The sequence below is a fragment of the Colius striatus genome, chromosome 27, assembly GCF_028858725.1.
Source record: "Colius striatus isolate bColStr4 chromosome 27, bColStr4.1.hap1, whole genome shotgun sequence".
Classification (NCBI taxonomy): Eukaryota; Metazoa; Chordata; class Aves; order Coliiformes; family Coliidae; genus Colius; species Colius striatus.
Window position 1 is genome coordinate 1,758,667 of NC_084785.1, and position 26,916 is coordinate 1,785,582.

General features: G+C 62.3%; 2 long non-coding RNA genes across 2 annotated transcripts; both read left to right on the plus strand.

The window, feature by feature from the left end:
* The first annotated feature begins 249 nt into the window (after positions 1-249).
* On the plus strand, positions 250-5,875 carry LOC133628054 (uncharacterized). Its single transcript, XR_009820498.1, has 2 exons — positions 250-489; positions 5,751-5,875. It is a non-coding gene; the product is annotated as an uncharacterized LOC133628054 (long non-coding RNA).
* Positions 5,876-6,649: 774 nt separating this feature from the next.
* On the plus strand, positions 6,650-12,193 carry LOC133628056 (uncharacterized). The gene is made up of 2 exons (XR_009820499.1): positions 6,650-6,810; positions 12,069-12,193. It is a non-coding gene; the product is annotated as an uncharacterized LOC133628056 (long non-coding RNA).
* The last annotated feature ends 14,723 nt before the right edge of the window (positions 12,194-26,916 follow it).

Here is a 26,916-nt window from a genome sequence, read left to right on the forward strand (position 1 = left end):
GGAGCGGGCCCCGGCTGAGGCGGCAGGAGCGGGTGGCGGCTGAGGCGACAGGAGCGGGCCCCGGCTGAGGCGGCAGGAGCGGGCCCCGGCTGAGGCGGGCGACAGGAGCGGGCCCCGGCTGAGGCGGCAGGAGCGGGCCCCGGCTGAGGCGGCAGGAGCGGGCCCCGGCTGAGGCGGCAGGAGCGGGCCCCGGCTGAGGCGGCAGGAGCGGGCCCCGGCTGAGGCGACAGGAGCGGGCGGCGGCTGAGGCGGCAGGAGCGGGCCCCGGCTGAGGCGGCAGGAGCGGGCCCCGGCTGAGGCGACAGGAGCGGGTGGCGGCTGAGGCGGCAGGAGCGGGCCCCGGCTGAGGCGGTAGGAGCGGGCCCCGGCTGAGGCGGGCGTTGGGCGGGCGCTGCCCTCAGCCACGCGCGGGGCGGGGCCGGCGCCAGGCGCGGCGTGTGCGGAGCTGAGGGCACCGACAGCTCGACCCGGAGGCAGCGCGGGCCGCAGGTACAGGCGGGGGCCGGGGCCGGGGCCGACAGAGCATTGCGGCGCTTATCCGGCCGGAGCCTGGCTGGCGATCGCCCGGCCGGCGGCGGGCCCGTGGCGCGCGAGCCTCGGGTCACCTTGCTGCGGCGGGGCCGGGCCGGGGCCGGACGGGACGCCGGGGGCTCGCGTCGGACGGCGCTTTCCCGCCCTCGGGCCCGGCCGGGCGGCCGCGGGCTGCTGAGGCGACGGCCCCGGGGCGAGGGCCGAGCTCTCTCCCGGCGGGCCGCGACGTCTCGCCGGTGCTCCGGGAAGCGGCGGCAGCAGCAGCCTCCGGGGTCGCCGGCGGGCGAGCGCTCGGCGGCGCTGGCGGGGGAGGGAGCGGAGGCCGCGCTCCGTTATCCGTTGCGTAATGGCCGCGCAGCGCCGCTCGGGGCCGCGGGCGCGCTCCCGCCGTGCCGGCGGTGTCGGGAAGCTGTCGCCTCCGAGCGCCTCGGCTCTTCTTCTTTTCCTTTCTCCTGCAACTGGGTTTGTTCGTTTGGTTGCGGGTTCTCCTCTCCTCAGCTGTGGCACTCACCCCCCTGTCTGTTCTGCATTGAAACGCCCGGTTTGGTGTTTCCCTGTCGCAGCTTCCGTGCAGGCGTTGCCTCGCTGTGCGCTACACCTCAAGAGGCCAATGTCAGGCAGCGGTTCACTGCCAGCCTTTTATTCCTTGATGGTTTTATGGCTTTGGCTCTTTTCTTTGGTTCCTTCTTTATTCTTCATTGTTTAATTCTCCTTTGGTGCTGAGCTGAGGGAGCCCTGGCCCAGGCTGCCCAGGGAGGCTGTGGAGGCTCCTTCTCGGGAGGTTTCCAACCCTCCCGGACACATTCCTGTGCCCCCTGGGCGAGGGGAACCTGCTGGAGCAGGGGCTGAGCTGGAGGAGCTCTGCAGGGCCCTTCCCACCCCAATCCTGCTGGGATTCTGTGACATATTGTGGTGGTTGTACTGATTTTATTCTTTTAGGAGAGAAGATCACAAGAAGAAGGAGGCTTTGTTTAAAACCAAGGCTGCCAGAGCAAGATGAGCTAGAGCAGGTCACGCAGGAACTCGTCCAGGTTGACTCCACAGCCCATCTGGGCAGCCTGTACAACCTATGCAGATTCCTATAATAACTAGAACTACACAAATGATTCCTCCCAACAACGTGCCCAACCACCCATTTAGAGACCAGCCACCTAATTCTTGCCAGATGTGGTGGAGACAATTCTTTTTGGCTGCATCCCTCGTTGATTGACTGTCTCGTGCTACGTGAAAGAAAAGGATCTAGTGGGGATGGCTACAAGGTCACTGCTCCCCAAACAGGAAGATGAAGATCTTTGCCAGGTTGTACACCAGTTTGGCGTAGGTTGTCTCAGACATCACATACAAGAGCAGGTTGTAGACGAACCTGTGTTCATAGAAGAAGCTGTAGAGCAGCACGAAAGGCACAGCGAAGCTCAGGAAGACCATCAGGCAGAAGAAGAACAGGAAGAGTTTCCTGGGGGGCAGAAGAAGGTGGCTGCATCCCAAGCCCATCTTGCCCACAGGATGGCAGGAGCCCCACGGGCTGGCTCCCCGTCCTTCTCGTTGCTGCCTTGGGCAGCGCAGGACACCCCACAAGGCCGGGAAAACAGCCCAGCCTAGGGCAAAGCGATGCTGCTCCCTGCCAGCTGCAGAGCCCCCAGGAGCCCCCCAGCACCCCCCAGCAGCCCGGCCTTGTGAGTGGGAGTCAGCCTCAGGGCAGGGGACAGCCAGGGGGGACACTCACCAGTATGTGTGTTTCTTTGTGTTATGCTCTCCATCTTCAGGCAGGGTCTGCTGCTGAGGGACGTCCAGGCCCCGCTCAGCCACGCTGTGATTCACAAAGCTATTCTCTCTACTCTCAGCCAGGCCATGGTTCTGAGAGTCATTCAGTCCATCCTCAGGCAGGCTGTGGTTCTGAGAGCCATTCAGTCCAACCTCAGCCTGGCTGTGGTTCTCTGTGCCGGTCTCTCTATCCTCATCCACGCTGTGGTTCTGAGAGCGGTCCAGTCCCAGCTCAGCCAGGCTCTGGTTCTCTCTGCTGTTCTCTATATCCTCTGCCAGGCTTTGCTTCTCTTGGTGCCTCCTCAGCTTGGCCAGCTGCTTCTCCAGCTTCTTGTTCTTCTCAGTGACCATTTCTAAGCACTGTTTTCTGTAAAGGTTCTGGGAAGAGGAGCCAGACACAGGCAATGAGCCCCTGACACAGCCCCAGCTGCTGCAGCTGCGGGACGTGGGCAGAGCAGGGGACACTCACCACCCTTCTGAGCTGCTCCAGCACTTTTTCTGTTGTGTGATGAATTTCCTGCAAGCAGACACAGCAGGGGCTCAGGGCTCACAGCCCCAGCCTCCCTTTGTGCACAGCTCTGCACAGATTGTCTATTGGCTCCTCAGTCAGGCCCCAGAGCCTCTGATCTCCAGAAGCTGTATCCAACCTCAGCCAGGCTGTAGTGCAGTGAACTCACCCTCAGCTGGGCCATCTCCACCCTCAGCTGCTCCATCTCCAGCTGCATCTCCTCCAGCTGACTTTCCTTCTTCTTGTTGCTTTCTAAATGATGTTTCCTAGCACGGTTCTGGGAAGAGGATTTGGACACAGACACTGAGCCCCTGACACAGCCCCAGCCACTGCAGCTGCAGGGCATGGGCACAGGAGGGGACACTTACCGCTGCTGCTCTGAGCTGCTCCAGCAACTTCTTCAGCTCCTGATTCCACTCCTGCATGTGGAAAGGAAAGCAGAGACTCAGGGGCTGCAGCTCATCCAAGGGGTTGCAAGCAAGCTTTGGCTCTGTGAGCTCACCTTCAGCTGGGTCACCTCCATTCTCAGCTGAGCTGTCTTCAGCTTCACCTGCCGCATCTCCTGGTCTCGGTGTTGGAGATGTGTCAAGGCCGCGTTGTACTGCAAAGAGCAGCCAGACACAGGCACTGAGCGCCTGACACAGCCCCAGCTGCCACAGCTGTGGGATGTGGGCAGAGGAGGGGACACTCACCTCTGCGTTGAGCTGCTCCAGCCTTTCCAGCTTCTCCTGCACGTACTTCTGCATGCAGAAAGACAGCAGGGGCTCAGTGGCCACAGCCTCGTGCTGTGAGAGCCCCTCCATACCCATCACACTCTGCTGCATCTCCTCGCTGCCTTCCCCTCGTGCAGAGCTCTGCACAGATTGTCTACTGGCTCCTCAGTCAGGTCCCAGAGCCTCTGATCTCCAGAGGCTGTATCCAACCTCAGCCAGGCTGTAGTGCAGTGAACTCACCTTCAGCTGAACCACCTCCACCCTCAGTCGCTCCATCTGCAGAGGCAGCTTCTCCTGCACCTGCCACTGTTTCTTTACACTGGCATCCACATCCTGACAGATGTTATGCATCAGGAAAGAGGATTTGGACACAGACACTGAGCCCCTGACCTGGCCCCAGCCACCACAGCTGCAGGGCATGGGCAGAGGAGGGGACACTCACCTCCCTTCTGATCTTTGCCAGCTGGTGACGATTCTTCTCCTGCACATGCAAAGGAAAGCAGAGGCTCAGCGGCTGCAGCTCATCCAACTGCAACCAGGCTTTGGCTCTGTGAGCTCACCTTCAGCTGGGTCACCTCCATTCTCAGCTGAGCTGTCTCCAGCTTCATCTGCCGCATCTCCTGGTCTCGGTGTTGGAGATGTGTCAAGGCCTCGTTGTTCTGCAAAGAGCAGCCAGACACAGACACTGAGCCCCTGACACAGCCCCAGCCGCTGCAGCTGCGGGCCGTGGGCAGAGCAGGGGACACTCACCACCACTCTGAGATGGTTCTGCCCGTTCTGCAGGTCCAGACAATTGTCCTGCACGTGGAAAGAGAGCAGGGGCTCAGCAGCTGCGGCCCATCCAACTGCACCCGGGCTGTGGCTCTGTGAACTCACCTGCAGCTCGCCTATGTCCTCCTGCAGCTGCCACGAGGCTTGGCTCTGTCTTTCAAGACACTGCAATGCCTCGTTCTGGGAGGAGGAGACAGACACAGGCCCTGAGCCCCTGACCCAGCCCCAGGCGCCGCAGCCGCGGGCCGTGGGCAGAGCAGCGCTGCACACCTACCATACGCTGCCAGTCCCCGTCGCTGCTGCTTTGGGCCGTGGCACAGCACTGGGGCAGAATCTCCTGCACTCGGAGTTCTTCCCTCACCGCTGCCGCTGCCATGGCTGCACCTGTGTGTCAGGGCCAGCACGCTGTGAGGGGCTCGGCCACGGGCAGTGCCGGGCGTGGGGACAGTGCTTGGGCTCAGGCTGCCCACGCTGCCTCACACACAGCACGCGGCCCAGGCTGCCGCCTTCCCCCTGCACTGCTCACAGCCACACACACAGCCCAGCCAGCGCCTGTGGGGACCCTGGGGACAGCCATCCCTCACCTTCCTCTGCTCTGTCAGCGACCTCCCGCTGCAAAGCCATCGCAAGGCAGGCCGTTGGCCAGTGCTCTCCAAGCTCCTGCCAACTGGTACTGAGGTTCTCCTCGAAATTCCCCTTTTATACCCACCAGCCTCCCCTGTCACGGGTGACATCAGAATGGGAGCTGCTGCCCGTGGCAACATGACCGACCTCTCCTGTCACGGGTGACATCAGAATGGGAGCTGCTGCCCGTGGCAACACGGCCAACCACACCCTGGGCTGCCACAGCTCCCATCCCAGGAGCCTGGCTGTGCACCTACCAGCTGGGACAAGCAGCATTGACAAAAGCACAGTCACTGGGGTGTGAATATTCATTTTCTTCATGTGCATCTACTGCACGGGCCAGTACATGGTGAAACTGCCTCTGCACAAGGGAACTAACTTGGTAGAAAGGTCCTTGCTGGTTGTTTTGAGGGGGACGAGCTCAGGTTGCTCCCATATGATCACAGCTCACCGCTTGCGATCAGTTTCTGCTGCTGTCACTCTGTCAGCAGTACCGAGGTGCTCAGCACTGGCTGGCGTGCACATGCCCTTCAGCACTTAGACTTGCTGATCTGGGCTGTAGAAGTTTACACAAAAGGGTCAGCTCTTCTGCTCTTTGTATCTTTGGTGTCTGAGGACCCCGTGGGAGGCTAAAGCCCTGTTGGAATGAAATCAGGCAAGGGATGTAAAGGACATGAAGGGCTCCTTCCAGTGTGTGGGCAGCAAAAGGAAGATGAGGGAGCATGTGAGCCTGCTGCTGAACGAGGTGGTGCCCTGGTGATGGAGGATACGGAGCAGGCAGAGCTGCTGAATGCCGCCTTGGCTTCGGTCTTTTGTGTGACCATTCCCCAGCTCTAATGCAGGCAGTGCTACGGGAGGCGACTCCAAGTCTACTTCTGATGCCTCAGAGTAACAACAGAGATATCGGTGCTGTGTTCAGTGTATTCTTCAAGAATCAATGGGAATCAAAGTGAGAATTCCACCATGACTGTGCGTGCGTGTTTCTTTTATGCTTTAATTTAACGGCATCACAAGGCTGTAACACAAGTGTTCTTGGGTCTTGAGGTTTCCCTCCTCCTGCCGAGCTGGACTCTGGATACCGGGTAATGGAGCTGCTTCATACACCGGCGCTCAGCCCATGGCTCCAGCATGTCTGTTACACCTTTGTGCTGAGGGCCGAGCTCAGACTCTGCTCCGTTCCTCTTGCGGCGGTAGCGGCCTGGCGCCCTGCAGCCGTCCTCCAGGCGGGCACCGGGCCCGGCGGAGCCCTGCTGTGGCCGTAAGGGGCAGGAGCGGCGGCGGGAGCGGGCCCCGGCTGAGGCGACAGGAGCGGGTGGCGGCTGAGGCGGCAGGAGCGGGCCCCGGCTGAGGCGGCAGGAGCGGGCCCCGGCTGAGGCGGCAGGAGCGAGCCCCGGCTGAGGCGGGCGACAGGAGCGGGCCCCGGCTGAGGCGGGCGACAGGAGCGGGCCCCGGCTGAGGCGGCAGGAGCGGGCCCCGGCTGAGGCGACAGGAGCGGGCCCCGGCTGAGGCGACAGGAGCGGGCCCCGGCTGAGGCGACAGGAGCGGGCCCCGGCTGAGGCGGCAGGAGCGGGCCCCGGCTGAGGCGGCAGGAGCGGGCCCCGGCTGAGGCGACAGGAGCGGGCCCCGGCTGAGGCGGCAGGAGCGGGCCCCGGCTGAGGCGGCAGGAGCGGGCCCCGGCTGAGGCGGCAGGAGCGGGTGGCGGCTGAGGCGGGCGACAGGAGCGGGCCCCGGCTGAGGCGGCAGGAGCGGGCCCCGGCTGAGGCGGTAGGAGCGGGCCCCGGCTGAGGCGGGCGTTGGGCGGGCGCTGCCCTCAGCCACGCGCGGGGCGGGGCCGGCGCCAGGCGCGGCGTGTGCGGAGCTGAGGGCACCGACAGCTCGACCCGGAGGCAGCGCGGGCCGCAGGTACAGGCGGGGGCCGGGGCCGGGGCCGACAGAGCATTGCGGCGCTTATCCGGCCGGAGCCTGGCTGGCGATCGCCCGGCCGGCGGCGGGCCCGTGGCGCGCGAGCCTCGGGTCACCTTGCTGCGGCGGGGCCGGGCCGGGGCCGGACGGGACGCCGGGGGCTCGCGTCGGACGGCGCTTCCCCGCCCTCGGGCCCGGCCGGGCGGCCGCGGGCTGCTGAGGCGACGGCCCCGGGGCGAGGGCCGCGCTCTCTCCCGGCGGGCCGCGACGTCTCGCCGGTGCTCCGGGAAGCGGCGGCAGCAGCCTCCGGGGTCGCCGGCGGGCGAGCGCTCGGCGGCGCTGGCGGGGGAGGGAGCGGAGGCCGCGCTCCGTTATCCGTTGCGTAATGGCCGCGCAGCGCCGCTCGGGGCCGCGGGCGCGCTCCCGCCGTGCCGGCGGTGTCGGGAAGCTGTCGCCTCCGAGCGCCTCGGCTCTTCTTCTTTTCCTTTCTCCTGCAACTGGGTTTGTTCGTTTGGTTGCGGGTTCTCCTCTCCTCAGCTGTGGCACTCACCCCCCTGTCTGTTCTGCATTGAAACGCCCGGTTTGGTGTTTCCCTGTCGCAGCTTCCGTGCAGGCGTTGCCTCGCTGTGCGCTACACCTCAAGAGGCCAATGTCAGGCAGCGGTTCACTGCCAGCCTTTTATTCCTTGATGGTTTTATGGCTTTGGCTCTTTTCTTTGGTTCCTTCTTTATTCTTCATTGTTTAATTCTCCTTTGGTGCTGAGCTGAGGGAGCCCTGGCCCAGGCTGCCCAGGGAGGCTGTGGAGGCTCCTTCTCGGGAGGTTTCCAACCCTCCCGGACACATTCCTGTGCCCCCTGGGCGAGGGGAACCTGCTGGAGCAGGGGCTGAGCTGGAGGAGCTCTGCAGGGCCCTTCCCACCCCAATCCTGCTGGGATTCTGTGACATATTGTGGTGGTTGTACTGATTTTATTCTTTTAGGAGAGAAGATCACAAGAAGAAGGAGGCTTTGTTTAAAACCAAGGCTGCCAGAGCAAGATGAGCTAGAGCAGGTCACGCAGGAACTCGTCCAGGTTGACTCCACAGCCCATCTGGGCAGCCTGTACAACCTATGCAGATTCCTATAATAACTAGAACTACACAAATGATTCCTCCCAACAACGTGCCCAACCACCCATTTAGAGACCAGCCACCTAATTCTTGCCAGATGTGGTGGAGACAATTCTTTTTGGCTGCATCCCTCGTTGATTGACTGTCTCGTGCTACGTGAAAGAAAAGGATCTAGTGGGGATGGCTACAAGGTCACTGCTCCCCAAACAGGAAGATGAAGATCTTTGCCAGGTTGTACACCAGTTTGGCGTAGGTTGTCTCAGACATCACATACAAGAGCAGGTTGTAGACGAACCTGTGTTCATAGAAGAAGCTGTAGAGCAGCACGAAAGGCACAGCGAAGCTCAGGAAGACCATCAGGCAGAAGAAGAACAGGAAGAGTTTCCTGGGGGGCAGAAGAAGGTGGCTGCATCCCAAGCCCATCTTGCCCACAGGATGGCAGGAGCCCCACGGGCTGGCTCCCCGTCCTTCTCGTTGCTGCCTTGGGCAGCGCAGGACACCCCACAAGGCCGGGAAAACAGCCCAGCCTAGGGCAAAGCGATGCTGCTCCCTGCCAGCTGCAGAGCCCCCAGGAGCCCCCCAGCACCCCCCAGCAGCCCGGCCTTGTGAGTGGGAGTCAGCCTCAGGGCAGGGGACAGCCAGGGGGGACACTCACCAGTATGTGTGTTTCTTTGTGTTATGCTCTCCATCTTCAGGCAGGGTCTGCTGCTGAGGGACGTCCAGGCCCCGCTCAGCCACGCTGTGATTCACAAAGCTATTCTCTCTACTCTCAGCCAGGCCATGGTTCTGAGAGTCATTCAGTCCATCCTCAGGCAGGCTGTGGTTCTGAGAGCCATTCAGTCCAACCTCAGCCTGGCTGTGGTTCTCTGTGCCGGTCTCTCTATCCTCATCCACGCTGCGGTTCTGAGAGCGGTCCAGTCCCAGCTCAGCCAGGCTCTGGTTCTCTCTGCTGTTCTCTATATCCTCTGCCAGGCTTTGCTTCTCTTGGTGCCTCCTCAGCTTGGCCAGCTGCTTCTCCAGCTTCTTGTTCTTCTCAGTGACCATTTCTAAGCACTGTTTTCTGTAAAGGTTCTGGGAAGAGGAGCCAGACACAGGCAATGAGCCCCTGACACAGCCCCAGCTGCTGCAGCTGCGGGACGTGGGCAGAGCAGGGGACACTCACCACCCTTCTGAGCTGCTCCAGCACTTTTTCTGTTGTGTGATGAATTTCCTGCAAGCAGACACAGCAGGGGCTCAGGGCTCACAGCCCCAGCCTCCCTTTGTGCACAGCTCTGCACAGATTGTCTATTGGCTCCTCAGTCAGGCCCCAGAGCCTCTGATCTCCAGAAGCTGTATCCAACCTCAGCCAGGCTGTAGTGCAGTGAACTCACCCTCAGCTGGGCCATCTCCACCCTCAGCTGCTCCATCTCCAGCTGCATCTCCTCCAGCTGACTTTCCTTCTTCTTGTTGCTTTCTAAATGATGTTTCCTAGCACGGTTCTGGGAAGAGGATTTGGACACAGACACTGAGCCCCTGACACAGCCCCAGCCACTGCAGCTGCAGGGCATGGGCACAGGAGGGGACACTTACCGCTGCTGCTCTGAGCTGCTCCAGCAACTTCTTCAGCTCCTGATTCCACTCCTGCATGTGGAAAGGAAAGCAGAGACTCAGGGGCTGCAGCTCATCCAAGGGGTTGCAAGCAAGCTTTGGCTCTGTGAGCTCACCTTCAGCTGGGTCACCTCCATTCTCAGCTGAGCTGTCTTCAGCTTCACCTGCCGCATCTCCTGGTCTCGGTGTTGGAGATGTGTCAAGGCCGCGTTGTACTGCAAAGAGCAGCCAGACACAGGCACTGAGCGCCTGACACAGCCCCAGCTGCCACAGCTGTGGGATGTGGGCAGAGGAGGGGACACTCACCTCTGCGTTGAGCTGCTCCAGCCTTTCCAGCTTCTCCTGCACGTACTTCTGCATGCAGAAAGACAGCAGGGGCTCAGTGGCCACAGCCTCGTGCTGTGAGAGCCCCTCCATACCCATCACACTCTGCTGCATCTCCTCGCTGCCTTCCCCTCGTGCAGAGCTCTGCACAGATTGTCTACTGGCTCCTCAGTCAGGTCCCAGAGCCTCTGATCTCCAGAGGCTGTATCCAACCTCAGCCAGGCTGTAGTGCAGTGAACTCACCTTCAGCTGAACCACCTCCACCCTCAGTCGCTCCATCTGCAGAGGCAGCTTCTCCTGCACCTGCCACTGTTTCTTTACACTGGCATCCACATCCTGACAGATGTTATGCATCAGGAAAGAGGATTTGGACACAGACACTGAGCCCCTGACCTGGCCCCAGCCACCACAGCTGCAGGGCATGGGCAGAGGAGGGGACACTCACCTCCCTTCTGATCTTTGCCAGCTGGTGACGATTCTTCTCCTGCACATGCAAAGGAAAGCAGAGGCTCAGCGGCTGCAGCTCATCCAACTGCAACCAGGCTTTGGCTCTGTGAGCTCACCTTCAGCTGGGTCACCTCCATTCTCAGCTGAGCTGTCTCCAGCTTCATCTGCCGCATCTCCTGGTCTCGGTGTTGGAGATGTGTCAAGGCCTCGTTGTTCTGCAAAGAGCAGCCAGACACAGACACTGAGCCCCTGACACAGCCCCAGCCGCTGCAGCTGCGGGCCGTGGGCAGAGCAGGGGACACTCACCACCACTCTGAGATGGTTCTGCCCGTTCTGCAGGTCCAGACAATTGTCCTGCACGTGGAAAGAGAGCAGGGGCTCAGCAGCTGCGGCCCATCCAACTGCACCCGGGCTGTGGCTCTGTGAACTCACCTGCAGCTCGCCTATGTCCTCCTGCAGCTGCCACGAGGCTTGGCTCTGTCTTTCAAGACACTGCAATGCCTCGTTCTGGGAGGAGGAGACAGACACAGGCCCTGAGCCCCTGACCCAGCCCCAGGCGCCGCAGCCGCGGGCCGTGGGCAGAGCAGCGCTGCACACCTACCATACGCTGCCAGTCCCCGTCGCTGCTGCTTTGGGCCGTGGCACAGCACTGGGGCAGAATCTCCTGCACTCGGAGTTCTTCCCTCACCGCTGCCGCTGCCATGGCTGCACCTGTGTGTCAGGGCCAGCACGCTGTGAGGGGCTCGGCCACGGGCAGTGCCGGGCGTGGGGACAGTGCTTGGGCTCAGGCTGCCCACGCTGCCTCACACACAGCACGCGGCCCAGGCTGCCGCCTTCCCCCTGCACTGCTCACAGCCACACACACAGCCCAGCCAGCGCCTGTGGGGACCCTGGGGACAGCCATCCCTCACCTTCCTCTGCTCTGTCAGCGACCTCCCGCTGCAAAGCCATCGCAAGGCAGGCCGTTGGCCAGTGCTCTCCAAGCTCCTGCCAACTGGTACTGAGGTTCTCCTCGAAATTCCCCTTTTATACCCACCAGCCTCCCCTGTCACGGGTGACATCAGAATGGGAGCTGCTGCCCGTGGCAACATGACCGACCTCTCCTGTCACGGGTGACATCAGAATGGGAGCTGCTGCCCGTGGCAACACGGCCAACCACACCCTGGGCTGCCACAGCTCCCATCCCAGGAGCCTGGCTGTGCACCTACCAGCTGGGACAAGCAGCATTGACAAAAGCACAGTCACTGGGGTGTGAATATTCATTTTCTTCATGTGCATCTACTGCACGGGCCAGTACATGGTGAAACTGCCTCTGCACAAGGGAACTAACTTGGTAGAAAGGTCCTTGCTGGTTGTTTTGAGGGGGACGAGCTCAGGTTGCTCCCATATGATCACAGCTCACCGCTTGCGATCAGTTTCTGCTGCTGTCACTCTGTCAGCAGTACCGAGGTGCTCAGCACTGGCTGGCGTGCACATGCCCTTCAGCACTTAGACTTGCTGATCTGGGCTGTAGAAGTTTACACAAAAGGGTCAGCTCTTCTGCTCTTTGTATCTTTGGTGTCTGAGGACCCCGTGGGAGGCTAAAGCCCTGTTGGAATGAAATCAGGCAAGGGATGTAAAGGACATGAAGGGCTCCTTCCAGTGTGTGGGCAGCAAAAGGAAGATGAGGGAGCATGTGAGCCTGCTGCTGAACGAGGTGGTGCCCTGGTGATGGAGGATACGGAGCAGGCAGAGCTGCTGAATGCCGCCTTGGCTTCGGTCTTTTGTGTGACCATTCCCCAGCTCTAATGCAGGCAGTGCTACGGGAGGCGACTCCAAGTCTACTTCTGATGCCTCAGAGTAACAACAGAGATATCGGTGCTGTGTTCAGTGTATTCTTCAAGAATCAATGGGAATCAAAGTGAGAATTCCACCATGACTGTGCGTGCGTGTTTCTTTTATGCTTTAATTTAACGGCATCACAAGGCTGTAACACAAGTGTTCTTGGGTCTTGAGGTTTCCCTCCTCCTGCCGAGCTGGACTCTGGATACCGGGTAATGGAGCTGCTTCATACACCGGCGCTCAGCCCATGGCTCCAGCATGTCTGTTACACCTTTGTGCTGAGGGCCGAGCTCAGACTCTGCTCCGTTCCTCTTGCGGCGGTAGCGGCCTGGCGCCCTGCAGCCGTCCTCCAGGCGGGCACCGGGCCCGGCGGAGCCCTGCTGTGGCCGTAAGGGGCAGGAGCGGCGGCGGGAGCGGGCCCCGGCTGAGGCGGGCGACAGGAGCGGGCCCCGGCTGAGGCGGCAGGAGCGGGCCCCGGCTGAGGCGGGCGACAGGAGCGGGCCCCGGCTGAGGCGGCAGGAGCGGGTGGCGGCTGAGGCGACAGGAGCGGGCCCCGGCTGAGGCGGCAGGAGCGGGCCCCGGCTGAGGCGGGCGACAGGAGCGGGCCCCGGCTGAGGCGGCAGGAGCGGGCCCCGGCTGAGGCGACAGGAGCGGGCCCCGGCTGAGGCGGCAGGAGCGGGCCCCGGCTGAGGCGGGCGACAGGAGCGGGCCCCGGCTGAGGCGGCAGGAGCGGGCCCCGGCTGAGGCGGGCGACAGGAGCGGGCCCCGGCTGAGGCGGCAGGAGCGGGCCCCGGCTGAGGCGGCAGGAGCGGGCCCCGGCTGAGGCGACAGGAGCGGGTGGCGGCTGAGGCGGCAGGAGCGGGCCCCGGCTGAGGCGGCAGGAGCGGGCCCCGGCTGAGGCGGCAGGAGCGGGCCCCGGCTGAGGCGACAGGAGCGGGTGGCGGCTGAGGCGGCAGGAGCGGGCCCCGGCTGAGGCGGTAGGAGCGGGCCCCGGCTGAGGCGGGCGTTGGGCGGGCGCTGCCCTCAGCCACGCGCGGGGCGGGGCCGGCGCCAGGCGCGGCGTGTGCGGAGCTGAGGGCACCGACAGCTCGACCCGGAGGCAGCGCGGGCCGCAGGTACAGGCGGGGGCCGGGGCCGGGGCCGACAGAGCATTGCGGCGCTTATCCGGCCGGAGCCTGGCTGGCGATCGCCCGGCCGGCGGCGGGCCCGTGGCGCGCGAGCCTCGGGTCACCTTGCTGCGGCGGGGCCGGGCCGGGGCCGGACGGGACGCCGGGGGCTCGCGTCGGACGGCGCTTTCCCGCCCTCGGGCCCGGCCGGGCGGCCGCGGGCTGCTGAGGCGACGGCCCCGGGGCGAGGGCCGCGCTCTCTCCCGGCGGGCCGCGACGTCTCGCCGGTGCTCCGGGAAGCGGCGGCAGCAGCAGCCTCCGGGGTCGCCGGCGGGCGAGCGCTCGGCGGCGTTGGCGGGGGAGGGAGCGGAGGCCGCGCTCCGTTATCCGTTGCGTAATGGCCGCGCAGCGCCGCTCGGGGCCGCGGGCGCGCTCCCGCCGTGCCGGCGGTGTCGGGAAGCTGTCGCCTCCGAGCGCCTCGGCTCTTCTTCTTTTCCTTTCTCCTGCAACTGGGTTTGTTCGTTTGGTTGCGGGTTCTCCTCTCCTCAGCTGTGGCACTCACCCCCCTGTCTGTTCTGCATTGAAACGCCCGGTTTGGTGTTTCCCTGTCGCAGCTTCCGTGCAGGCGTTGCCTCGCTGTGCGCTACACCTCAAGAGGCCAATGTCAGGCAGCGGTTCACTGCCAGCCTTTTATTCCTTGATGGTTTTATGGCTTTGGCTCTTTTCTTTGGTTCCTTCTTTATTCTTCATTGTTTAATTCTCCTTTGGTGCTGAGCTGAGGGAGCCCTGGCCCAGGCTGCCCAGGGAGGCTGTGGAGGCTCCTTCTCGGGAGGTTTCCAACCCTCCCGGACACATTCCTGTGCCCCCTGGGCGAGGGGAACCTGCTGGAGCAGGGGCTGAGCTGGAGGAGCTCTGCAGGGCCCTTCCCACCCCAATCCTGCTGGGATTCTGTGACATATTGTGGTGGTTGTACTGATTTTATTCTTTTAGGAGAGAAGATCACAAGAAGAAGGAGGCTTTGTTTAAAACCAAGGCTGCCAGAGCAAGATGAGCTAGAGCAGGTCACGCAGGAACTCGTCCAGGTTGACTCCACAGCCCATCTGGGCAGCCTGTACAACCTATGCAGATTCCTATAATAACTAGAACTACACAAATGATTCCTCCCAACAACGTGCCCAACCACCCATTTAGAGACCAGCCACCTAATTCTTGCCAGATGTGGTGGAGACAATTCTTTTTGGCTGCATCCCTCGTTGATTGACTGTCTCGTGCTACGTGAAAGAAAAGGATCTAGTGGGGATGGCTACAAGGTCACTGCTCCCCAAACAGGAAGATGAAGATCTTTGCCAGGTTGTACACCAGTTTGGCGTAGGTTGTCTCAGACATCACATACAAGAGCAGGTTGTAGACGAACCTGTGTTCATAGAAGAAGCTGTAGAGCAGCACGAAAGGCACAGCGAAGCTCAGGAAGACCATCAGGCAGAAGAAGAACAGGAAGAGTTTCCTGGGGGGCAGAAGAAGGTGGCTGCATCCCAAGCCCATCTTGCCCACAGGATGGCAGGAGCCCCACGGGCTGGCTCCCCGTCCTTCTCGTTGCTGCCTTGGGCAGCGCAGGACACCCCACAAGGCCGGGAAAACAGCCCAGCCTAGGGCAAAGCGATGCTGCTCCCTGCCAGCTGCAGAGCCCCCAGGAGCCCCCCAGCACCCCCCAGCAGCCCGGCCTTGTGAGTGGGAGTCAGCCTCAGGGCAGGGGACAGCCAGGGGGGACACTCACCAGTATGTGTGTTTCTTTGTGTTATGCTCTCCATCTTCAGGCAGGGTCTGCTGCTGAGGGACGTCCAGGCCCCGCTCAGCCACGCTGTGATTCACAAAGCTATTCTCTCTACTCTCAGCCAGGCCATGGTTCTGAGAGTCATTCAGTCCATCCTCAGGCAGGCTGTGGTTCTGAGAGCCATTCAGTCCAACCTCAGCCTGGCTGTGGTTCTCTGTGCCGGTCTCTCTATCCTCATCCACGCTGCGGTTCTGAGAGCGGTCCAGTCCCAGCTCAGCCAGGCTCTGGTTCTCTCTGCTGTTCTCTATATCCTCTGCCAGGCTTTGCTTCTCTTGGTGCCTCCTCAGCTTGGCCAGCTGCTTCTCCAGCTTCTTGTTCTTCTCAGTGACCATTTCTAAGCACTGTTTTCTGTAAAGGTTCTGGGAAGAGGAGCCAGACACAGGCAATGAGCCCCTGACACAGCCCCAGCTGCTGCAGCTGCGGGACGTGGGCAGAGCAGGGGACACTCACCACCCTTCTGAGCTGCTCCAGCACTTTTTCTGTTGTGTGATGAATTTCCTGCAAGCAGACACAGCAGGGGCTCAGGGCTCACAGCCCCAGCCTCCCTTTGTGCACAGCTCTGCACAGATTGTCTATTGGCTCCTCAGTCAGGCCCCAGAGCCTCTGATCTCCAGAAGCTGTATCCAACCTCAGCCAGGCTGTAGTGCAGTGAACTCACCCTCAGCTGGGCCATCTCCACCCTCAGCTGCTCCATCTCCAGCTGCATCTCCTCCAGCTGACTTTCCTTCTTCTTGTTGCTTTCTAAATGATGTTTCCTAGCACGGTTCTGGGAAGAGGATTTGGACACAGACACTGAGCCCCTGACACAGCCCCAGCCACTGCAGCTGCAGGGCATGGGCACAGGAGGGGACACTTACCGCTGCTGCTCTGAGCTGCTCCAGCAACTTCTTCAGCTCCTGATTCCACTCCTGCATGTGGAAAGGAAAGCAGAGACTCAGGGGCTGCAGCTCATCCAAGGGGTTGCAAGCAAGCTTTGGCTCTGTGAGCTCACCTTCAGCTGGGTCACCTCCATTCTCAGCTGAGCTGTCTTCAGCTTCACCTGCCGCATCTCCTGGTCTCGGTGTTGGAGATGTGTCAAGGCCGCGTTGTACTGCAAAGAGCAGCCAGACACAGGCACTGAGCGCCTGACACAGCCCCAGCTGCCACAGCTGTGGGATGTGGGCAGAGGAGGGGACACTCACCTCTGCGTTGAGCTGCTCCAGCCTTTCCAGCTTCTCCTGCACGTACTTCTGCATGCAGAAAGACAGCAGGGGCTCAGTGGCCACAGCCTCGTGCTGTGAGAGCCCCTCCATACCCATCACACTCTGCTGCATCTCCTCGCTGCCTTCCCCTCGTGCAGAGCTCTGCACAGATTGTCTACTGGCTCCTCAGTCAGGTCCCAGAGCCTCTGATCTCCAGAGGCTGTATCCAACCTCAGCCAGGCTGTAGTGCAGTGAACTCACCTTCAGCTGAACCACCTCCACCCTCAGTCGCTCCATCTGCAGAGGCAGCTTCTCCTGCACCTGCCACTGTTTCTTTACACTGGCATCCACATCCTGACAGATGTTATGCATCAGGAAAGAGGATTTGGACACAGACACTGAGCCCCTGACCTGGCCCCAGCCACCACAGCTGCAGGGCATGGGCAGAGGAGGGGACACTCACCTCCCTTCTGATCTTTGCCAGCTGGTGACGATTCTTCTCCTGCACATGCAAAGGAAAGCAGAGGCTCAGCGGCTGCAGCTCATCCAACTGCAACCAGGCTTTGGCTCTGTGAGCTCACCTTCAGCTGGGTCACCTCCATTCTCAGCTGAGCTGTCTCCAGCTTCATCTGCCGCATCTCCTGGTCTCGGTGTTGGAGATGTGTCAAGGCCTCGTTGTTCTGCAAAGAGCAGCCAGACACAGACACTGAGCCCCTGACACAGCCCCAGCCGCTGCAGCTGCGGGCCGTGGGCAGAGCAGGGGACACTCACCACCACTCTGAGATGGTTCTGCCCGTTCTGCAGGTCCAGACAATTGTCCTGCACGTGGAAAGAGAGCAGGGGCTCAGCAGCTGCGGCCCATCCAACTGCACCCGGGCTGTGGCTCTGTGAACTCACCTGCAGCTCGCCTATGTCCTCCTGCAGCTGCCACGAGGCTTGGCTCTGTCTTTCAAGACACTGCAATGCCTCGTTCTGGGAGGAGGAGACAGACACAGGCCCTGAGCCCCTGACCCAGCCCCAGGCGCCGCAGCCGCGGGCCGTGGGCAGAGCAGCGCTGCACACCTACCATACGCTGCCAGTCCCCGTCGCTGCTGCTTTGGGCCGTGGCACAGCACTGGGGCAGAATCTCCTGCACTCGGAGTTCTTCCCTCACCGCTGCCGCTGCCATGGCTGCACCTGTGTGTCAGGGCCAGCACGCTGTGAGGGGCTCGGCCACGGGCAGTGCCGGGCGTGGGGACAGTGCTTGGGCTCAGGCTGCCCACGCTGCCTCACACACAGCACGCGGCCCAGGCTGCCGCCTTCCCCCTGCACTGCTCACAGCCACACACACAGCCCAGCCAGCGCCTGTGGGGACCCTGGGGACAGCCATCCCTCACCTTCCTCTGCTCTGTCAGCGACCTCCCGCTGCAAAGCCATCGCAAGGCAGGCCGTTGGCCAGTGCTCTCCAAGCTCCTGCCAACTGGTACTGAGGTTCTCCTCGAAATTCCCCTTTTATACCCACCAGCCTCCCCTGTCACGGGTGACATCAGAATGGGAGCTGCTGCCCGTGGCAACATGACCGACCTCTCCTGTCACGGGTGACATCAGAATGGGAGCTGCTGCCCGTGGCAACACGGCCAACCACACCCTGGGCTGCCACAGCTCCCATCCCAGGAGCCTGGCTGTGCACCTACCAGCTGGGACAAGCAGCATTGACAAAAGCACAGTCACTGGGGTGTGAATATTCATTTTCTTCATGTGCATCTACTGCACGGGCCAGTACATGGTGAAACTGCCTCTGCACAAGGGAACTAACTTGGTAGAAAGGTCCTTGCTGGTTGTTTTGAGGGGGACGAGCTCAGGTTGCTCCCATATGATCACAGCTCACCGCTTGCGATCAGTTTCTGCTGCTGTCACTCTGTCAGCAGTACCGAGGTGCTCAGCACTGGCTGGCGTGCACATGCCCTTCAGCACTTAGACTTGCTGATCTGGGCTGTAGAAGTTTACACAAAAGGGTCAGCTCTTCTGCTCTTTGTATCTTTGGTGTCTGAGGACCCCGTGGGAGGCTAAAGCCCTGTTGGAATGAAATCAGGCAAGGGATGTAAAGGACATGAAGGGCTCCTTCCAGTGTGTGGGCAGCAAAAGGAAGATGAGGGAGCATGTGAGCCTGCTGCTGAACGAGGTGGTGCCCTGGTGATGGAGGATACGGAGCAGGCAGAGCTGCTGAATGCCGCCTTGGCTTCGGTCTTTTGTGTGACCATTCCCCAGCTCTAATGCAGGCAGTGCTACGGGAGGGGACTCCAAGTCTACTTCTGATGCCTCAGAGTAACAACAGAGATATCGGTGCTGTGTTCAGTGTATTCTTCAAGAATCAATGGGAATCAAAGTGAGAATTCCACCATGACTGTGCGTGCGTGTTTCTTTTATGCTTTAATTTAACGGCATCACAAGGCTGTAACACAAGTGTTCTTGGGTCTTGAGGTTTCCCTCCTCCTGCCGAGCTGGACTCTGGATACCGGGTAATGGAGCTGCTTCATACACCGGCGCTCAGCCCATGGCTCCAGCATGTCTGTTACACCTTTGTGCTGAGGGCCGAGCTCAGACTCTGCTCCGTTCCTCTTGCGGCGGTAGCGGCCTGGCGCCCTGCAGCCGTCCTCCAGGCGGGCACCGGGCCCGGCGGAGCCCTGCTGTGGCCGTAAGGGGCAGGAGCGGCGGCGGGAGCGGGCCCCGGCTGAGGCGGGCGACAGGAGCGGGCCCCGGCTGAGGCGGCAGGAGCGGGCCCCGGCTGAGGCGGGCGACAGGAGCGGGCCCCGGCTGAGGCGGCAGGAGCGGGTGGCGGCTGAGGCGACAGGAGCGGGCCCCGGCTGAGGCGGCAGGAGCGGGCCCCGGCTGAGGCGGGCGACAGGAGCGGGCCCCGGCTGAGGCGGCAGGAGCGGGCCCCGGCTGAGGCGACAGGAGCGGGCCCCGGCTGAGGCGGCAGGAGCGGGCCCCGGCTGAGGCGGGCGACAGGAGCGGGCCCCGGCTGAGGCGGCAGGAGCGGGCCCCGGCTGAGGCGGCAGGAGCGGGCCCCGGCTGAGGCGACAGGAGCGGGTGGCGGCTGAGGCGGCAGGAGCGGGCCCCGGCTGAGGCGGCAGGAGCGGGCCCCGGCTGAGGCGGCAGGAGCGGGCCCCGGCTGAGGCGACAGGAGCGGGTGGCGGCTGAGGCGGCAGGAGCGGGCCCCGGCTGAGGCGGTAGGAGCGGGCCCCGGCTGAGGCGGGCGTTGGGCGGGCGCTGCCCTCAGCCACGCGCGGGGCGGGGCCGGCGCCAGGCGCGGCGTGTGCGGAGCTGAGGGCACCGACAGCTCGACCCGGAGGCAGCGCGGGCCGCAGGTACAGGCGGGGGCCGGGGCCGGGGCCGACAGAGCATTGCGGCGCTTATCCGGCCGGAGCCTGGCTGGCGATCGCCCGGCCGGCGGCGGGCCCGTGGCGCGCGAGCCTCGGGTCACCTTGCTGCGGCGGGGCCGGGCCGGGGCCGGACGGGACGCCGGGGGCTCGCGTCGGACGGCGCTTTCCCGCCCTCGGGCCCGGCCGGGCGGCCGCGGGCTGCTGAGGCGACGGCCCCGGGGCGAGGGCCGCGCTCTCTCCCGGCGGGCCGCGACGTCTCGCCGGTGCTCCGGGAAGCGGCGGCAGCAGCAGCCTCCGGGGTCGCCGGCGGGCGAGCGCTCGGCGGCGCTGGCGGGGGAGGGAGCGGAGGCCGCGCTCCGTTATCCGTTGCGTAATGGCCGCGCAGCGCCGCTCGGGGCCGCGGGCGCGCTCCCGCCGTGCCGGCGGTGTCGGGAAGCTGTCGCCTCCGAGCGCCTCGGCTCTTCTTCTTTTCCTTTCTCCTGCAACTGGGTTTGTTCGTTTGGTTGCGGGTTCTCCTCTCCTCAGCTGTGGCACTCACCCCCCTGTCTGTTCTGCATTGAAACGCCCGGTTTGGTGTTTCCCTGTCGCAGCTTCCGTGCAGGCGTTGCCTCGCTGTGCGCTACACCTCAAGAGGCCAATGTCAGGCAGCGGTTCACTGCCAGCCTTTTATTCCTTGATGGTTTTATGGCTTTGGCTCTTTTCTTTGGTTCCTTCTTTATTCTTCATTGTTTAATTCTCCTTTGGTGCTGAGCTGAGGGAGCCCTGGCCCAGGCTGCCCAGGGAGGCTGTGGAGGCTCCTTCTCGGGAGGTTTCCAACCCTCCCGGACACATTCCTGTGCCCCCTGGGCGAGGGGAACCTGCTGGAGCAGGGGCTGAGCTGGAGGAGCTCTGCAGGGCCCTTCCCACCCCAATCCTGCTGGGATTCTGTGACATATTGTGGTGGTTGTACTGATTTTATTCTTTTAGGAGAGAAGATCACAAGAAGAAGGAGGCTTTGTTTAAAACCAAGGCTGCCAGAGCAAGATGAGCTAGAGCAGGTCACGCAGGAACTCGTCCAGGTTGACTCCACAGCCCATCTGGGCAGCCTGTACAACCTATGCAGATTCCTATAATAACTAGAACTACACAAATGATTCCTCCCAACAACGTGCCCAACCACCCATTTAGAGACCAGCCACCTAATTCTTGCCAGATGTGGTGGAGACAATTCTTTTTGGCTGCATCCCTCGTTGATTGACTGTCTCGTGCTACGTGAAAGAAAAGGATCTAGTGGGGATGGCTACAAGGTCACTGCTCCCCAAACAGGAAGATGAAGATCTTTGCCAGGTTGTACACCAGTTTGGCGTAGGTTGTCTCAGACATCACATACAAGAGCAGGTTGTAGACGAACCTGTGTTCATAGAAGAAGCTGTAGAGCAGCACGAAAGGCACAGCGAAGCTCAGGAAGACCATCAGGCAGAAGAAGAACAGGAAGAGTTTCCTGGGGGGCAGAAGAAGGTGGCTGCATCCCAAGCCCATCTTGCCCACAGGATGGCAGGAGCCCCACGGGCTGGCTCCCCGTCCTTCTCGTTGCTGCCTTGGGCAGCGCAGGACACCCCACAAGGCCGGGAAAACAGCCCAGCCTAGGGCAAAGCGATGCTGCTCCCTGCCAGCTGCAGAGCCCCCAGGAGCCCCCCAGCACCCCCCAGCAGCCCGGCCTTGTGAGTGGGAGTCAGCCTCAGGGCAGGGGACAGCCAGGGGGGACACTCACCAGTATGTGTGTTTCTTTGTGTTATGCTCTCCATCTTCAGGCAGGGTCTGCTGCTGAGGGACGTCCAGGCCCCGCTCAGCCACGCTGTGATTCACAAAGCTATTCTCTCTACTCTCAGCCAGGCCATGGTTCTGAGAGTCATTCAGTCCATCCTCAGGCAGGCTGTGGTTCTGAGAGCCATTCAGTCCAACCTCAGCCTGGCTGTGGTTCTCTGTGCCGGTCTCTCTATCCTCATCCACGCTGCGGTTCTGAGAGCGGTCCAGTCCCAGCTCAGCCAGGCTCTGGTTCTCTCTGCTGTTCTCTATATCCTCTGCCAGGCTTTGCTTCTCTTGGTGCCTCCTCAGCTTGGCCAGCTGCTTCTCCAGCTTCTTGTTCTTCTCAGTGACCATTTCTAAGCACTGTTTTCTGTAAAGGTTCTGGGAAGAGGAGCCAGACACAGGCAATGAGCCCCTGACACAGCCCCAGCTGCTGCAGCTGCGGGACGTGGGCAGAGCAGGGGACACTCACCACCCTTCTGAGCTGCTCCAGCACTTTTTCTGTTGTGTGATGAATTTCCTGCAAGCAGACACAGCAGGGGCTCAGGGCTCACAGCCCCAGCCTCCCTTTGTGCACAGCTCTGCACAGATTGTCTATTGGCTCCTCAGTCAGGCCCCAGAGCCTCTGATCTCCAGAAGCTGTATCCAACCTCAGCCAGGCTGTAGTGCAGTGAACTCACCCTCAGCTGGGCCATCTCCACCCTCAGCTGCTCCATCTCCAGCTGCATCTCCTCCAGCTGACTTTCCTTCTTCTTGTTGCTTTCTAAATGATGTTTCCTAGCACGGTTCTGGGAAGAGGATTTGGACACAGACACTGAGCCCCTGACACAGCCCCAGCCACTGCAGCTGCAGGGCATGGGCACAGGAGGGGACACTTACCGCTGCTGCTCTGAGCTGCTCCAGCAACTTCTTCAGCTCCTGATTCCACTCCTGCATGTGGAAAGGAAAGCAGAGACTCAGGGGCTGCAGCTCATCCAAGGGGTTGCAAGCAAGCTTTGGCTCTGTGAGCTCACCTTCAGCTGGGTCACCTCCATTCTCAGCTGAGCTGTCTTCAGCTTCACCTGCCGCATCTCCTGGTCTCGGTGTTGGAGATGTGTCAAGGCCGCGTTGTACTGCAAAGAGCAGCCAGACACAGGCACTGAGCGCCTGACACAGCCCCAGCTGCCACAGCTGTGGGATGTGGGCAGAGGAGGGGACACTCACCTCTGCGTTGAGCTGCTCCAGCCTTTCCAGCTTCTCCTGCACGTACTTCTGCATGCAGAAAGACAGCAGGGGCTCAGTGGCCACAGCCTCGTGCTGTGAGAGCCCCTCCATACCCATCACACTCTGCTGCATCTCCTCGCTGCCTTCCCCTCGTGCAGAGCTCTGCACAGATTGTCTACTGGCTCCTCAGTCAGGTCCCAGAGCCTCTGATCTCCAGAGGCTGTATCCAACCTCAGCCAGGCTGTAGTGCAGTGAACTCACCTTCAGCTGAACCACCTCCACCCTCAGTCGCTCCATCTGCAGAGGCAGCTTCTCCTGCACCTGCCACTGTTTCTTTACACTGGCATCCACATCCTGACAGATGTTATGCATCAGGAAAGAGGATTTGGACACAGACACTGAGCCCCTGACCTGGCCCCAGCCACCACAGCTGCAGGGCATGGGCAGAGGAGGGGACACTCACCTCCCTTCTGATCTTTGCCAGCTGGTGACGATTCTTCTCCTGCACATGCAAAGGAAAGCAGAGGCTCAGCGGCTGCAGCTCATCCAACTGCAACCAGGCTTTGGCTCTGTGAGCTCACCTTCAGCTGGGTCACCTCCATTCTCAGCTGAGCTGTCTCCAGCTTCATCTGCCGCATCTCCTGGTCTCGGTGTTGGAGATGTGTCAAGGCCTCGTTGTTCTGCAAAGAGCAGCCAGACACAGACACTGAGCCCCTGACACAGCCCCAGCCGCTGCAGCTGCGGGCCGTGGGCAGAGCAGGGGACACTCACCACCACTCTGAGATGGTTCTGCCCGTTCTGCAGGTCCAGACAATTGTCCTGCACGTGGAAAGAGAGCAGGGGCTCAGCAGCTGCGGCCCATCCAACTGCACCCGGGCTGTGGCTCTGTGAACTCACCTGCAGCTCGCCTATGTCCTCCTGCAGCTGCCACGAGGCTTGGCTCTGTCTTTCAAGACACTGCAATGCCTCGTTCTGGGAGGAGGAGACAGACACAGGCCCTGAGCCCCTGACCCAGCCCCAGGCGCCGCAGCCGCGGGCCGTGGGCAGAGCAGCGCTGCACACCTACCATACGCTGCCAGTCCCCGTCGCTGCTGCTTTGGGCCGTGGCACAGCACTGGGGCAGAATCTCCTGCACTCGGAGTTCTTCCCTCACCGCTGCCGCTGCCATGGCTGCACCTGTGTGTCAGGGCCAGCACGCTGTGAGGGGCTCGGCCACGGGCAGTGCCGGGCGTGGGGACAGTGCTTGGGCTCAGGCTGCCCACGCTGCCTCACACACAGCACGCGGCCCAGGCTGCCGCCTTCCCCCTGCACTGCTCACAGCCACACACACAGCCCAGCCAGCGCCTGTGGGGACCCTGGGGACAGCCATCCCTCACCTTCCTCTGCTCTGTCAGCGACCTCCCGCTGCAAAGCCATCGCAAGGCAGGCCGTTGGCCAGTGCTCTCCAAGCTCCTGCCAACTGGTACTGAGGTTCTCCTCGAAATTCCCCTTTTATACCCACCAGCCTCCCCTGTCACGGGTGACATCAGAATGGGAGCTGCTGCCCGTGGCAACATGACCGACCTCTCCTGTCACGGGTGACATCAGAATGGGAGCTGCTGCCCGTGGCAACACGGCCAACCACACCCTGGGCTGCCACAGCTCCCATCCCAGGAGCCTGGCTGTGCACCTACCAGCTGGGACAAGCAGCATTGACAAAAGCACAGTCACTGGGGTGTGAATATTCATTTTCTTCATGTGCATCTACTGCACGGGCCAGTACATGGTGAAACTGCCTCTGCACAAGGGAACTAACTTGGTAGAAAGGTCCTTGCTGGTTGTTTTGAGGGGGACGAGCTCAGGTTGCTCCCATATGATCACAGCTCACCGCTTGCGATCAGTTTCTGCTGCTGTCACTCTGTCAGCAGTACCGAGGTGCTCAGCACTGGCTGGCGTGCACATGCCCTTCAGCACTTAGACTTGCTGATCTGGGCTGTAGAAGTTTACACAAAAGGGTCAGCTCTTCTGCTCTTTGTATCTTTGGTGTCTGAGGACCCCGTGGGAGGCTAAAGCCCTGTTGGAATGAAATCAGGCAAGGGATGTAAAGGACATGAAGGGCTCCTTCCAGTGTGTGGGCAGCAAAAGGAAGATGAGGGAGCATGTGAGCCTGCTGCTGAACGAGGTGGTGCCCTGGTGATGGAGGATACGGAGCAGGCAGAGCTGCTGAATGCCGCCTTGGCTTCGGTCTTTGTGTGACCATTCCCCAGCTCTAATGCAGGCAGTGCTACGGGAGGGGACTCCAAGTCTACTTCTGATGCCTCAGAGTAACAGCAGAGATATCGGTGCTGTGTTCAGTGTATTCTTCAAGAATCAATGGGAATCAAAGTGAGAATTCCACCATGACTGTGCGTGCGTGTTTCTTTTATGCTTTAATTTAACGGCATCACAAGGCTGTAACACAAGTGTTCTTGGGTCTTGAGGTTTCCCTCCTCCTGCCGAGCTGGACTCTGGATACCGGGTAATGGAGCTGCTTCATACACCGGCGCTCAGCCCATGGCTCCAGCATGTCTGTTACACCTTTGTGCTGAGGGCCGAGCTCAGACTCTGCTCCGTTCCTCTTGCGGCGGTAGCGGCCTGGCGCCCTGCAGCCGTCCTCCAGGCGGGCACCGGGCCCGGCGGAGCCCTGCTGTGGCCGTAAGGGGCAGGAGCGGCGGCGGGAGCGGGCCCCGGCTGAGGCGGGCGACAGGAGCGGGCCCCGGCTGAGGCGGCAGGAGCGGGCCCCGGCTGAGGCGGGCGACAGGAGCGGGCCCCGGCTGAGGCGGCAGGAGCGGGTGGCGGCTGAGGCGACAGGAGCGGGCCCCGGCTGAGGCGGCAGGAGCGGGCCCCGGCTGAGGCGGGCGACAGGAGCGGGCCCCGGCTGAGGCGGCAGGAGCGGGCCCCGGCTGAGGCGACAGGAGCGGGCCCCGGCTGAGGCGGCAGGAGCGGGCCCCGGCTGAGGCGGGCGACAGGAGCGGGCCCCGGCTGAGGCGGCAGGAGCGGGTGGCGGCTGAGGCGACAGGAGCGGGCCCCGGCTGAGGCGGCAGGAGCGGGCCCCGGCTGAGGCGGCAGGAGCGGGCCCCGGCTGAGGCGGGCGTTGGGCGGGCGCTGCCCTCAGCCACGCGCGGGGCGGGGCCGGCGCCAGGCGCGGCGTGTGCGGAGCTGAGGGCACCGACAGCTCGACCCGGAGGCAGCGCGGGCCGCAGGTACAGGCGGGGGCCGGGGCCGGGGCCGACAGAGCATTGCGGCGCTTATCCGGCCGGAGCCTGGCTGGCGATCGCCCGGCCGGCGGCGGGCCCGTGGCGCGCGAGCCTCGGGTCACCTTGCTGCGGCGGGGCCGGGCCGGGGCCGGACGGGACGCCGGGGGCTCGCGTCGGACGGCGCTTTCCCGCCCTCGGGCCCGGCCGGGCGGCCGCGGGCTGCTGAGGCGACGGCCCCGGGGCGAGGGCCGAGCTCTCTCCCGGCGGGCCGCGACGTCTCGCCGGTGCTCCGGGAAGCGGCGGCAGCAGCAGCCTCCGGGGTCGCCGGCGGGCGAGCACTCGGCGGCGCTGGCGGGGGAGGGAGCGGAGGCCGCGCTCCGTTATCCGTTGCGTAATGGCCGCGCAGCGCCGCTCGGGGCCGCGGGCGCGCTCCCGCCGTGCCGGCGGTGTCGGGAAGCTATCGCCTCCGAGCGCCTCGGCTCTTCTTCTTTTCCTTTCTCCTGCAACTGGGTTTGTTCGTTTGGTTGCGGGTTCTCCTCTCCTCAGCTGTGGCACTCACCCCCCTGTCTGTTCTGCATTGAAACGCCCGGTTTGGTGTTTCCCTGTCGCAGCTTCCGTGCAGGCGTTGCCTCGCTGTGCGCTACACCTCAAGAGGCCAATGTCAGGCAGCGGTTCACTGCCAGCCTTTTATTCCTTGATGGTTTTATGGCTTTGGCTCTTTTCTTTGGTTCCTTCTTTATTCTTCATTGTTTAATTCTCCTTTGATGCTGAGCTGAGGGAGCCCTGGCCCAGGCTGCCCAGGGAGGCTGTGGAGGCTCCTTCTCGGGAGGTTTCCAACCCTCCCGGACACATTCCTGTGCCCCCTGGGCGAGGGGAACCTGCTGGAGCAGGGGCTGAGCTGGAGGAGCTCTGCAGGGCCCTTCCCACCCCAATCCTGCTGGGATTCTGTGACATATTGTGGTGGTTGTACTGATTTTATTCTTTTAGGAGAGAAGATCACAAGAAGAAGGAGGCTTTGTTTAAAACCAAGGCTGCCAGAGCAAGATGAGCTAGAGCAGGTCACGCAGGAACTCGTCCAGGTTGACTCCACAGCCCATCTGGGCAGCCTGTACAACCTATGCAGATTCCTATAATAAC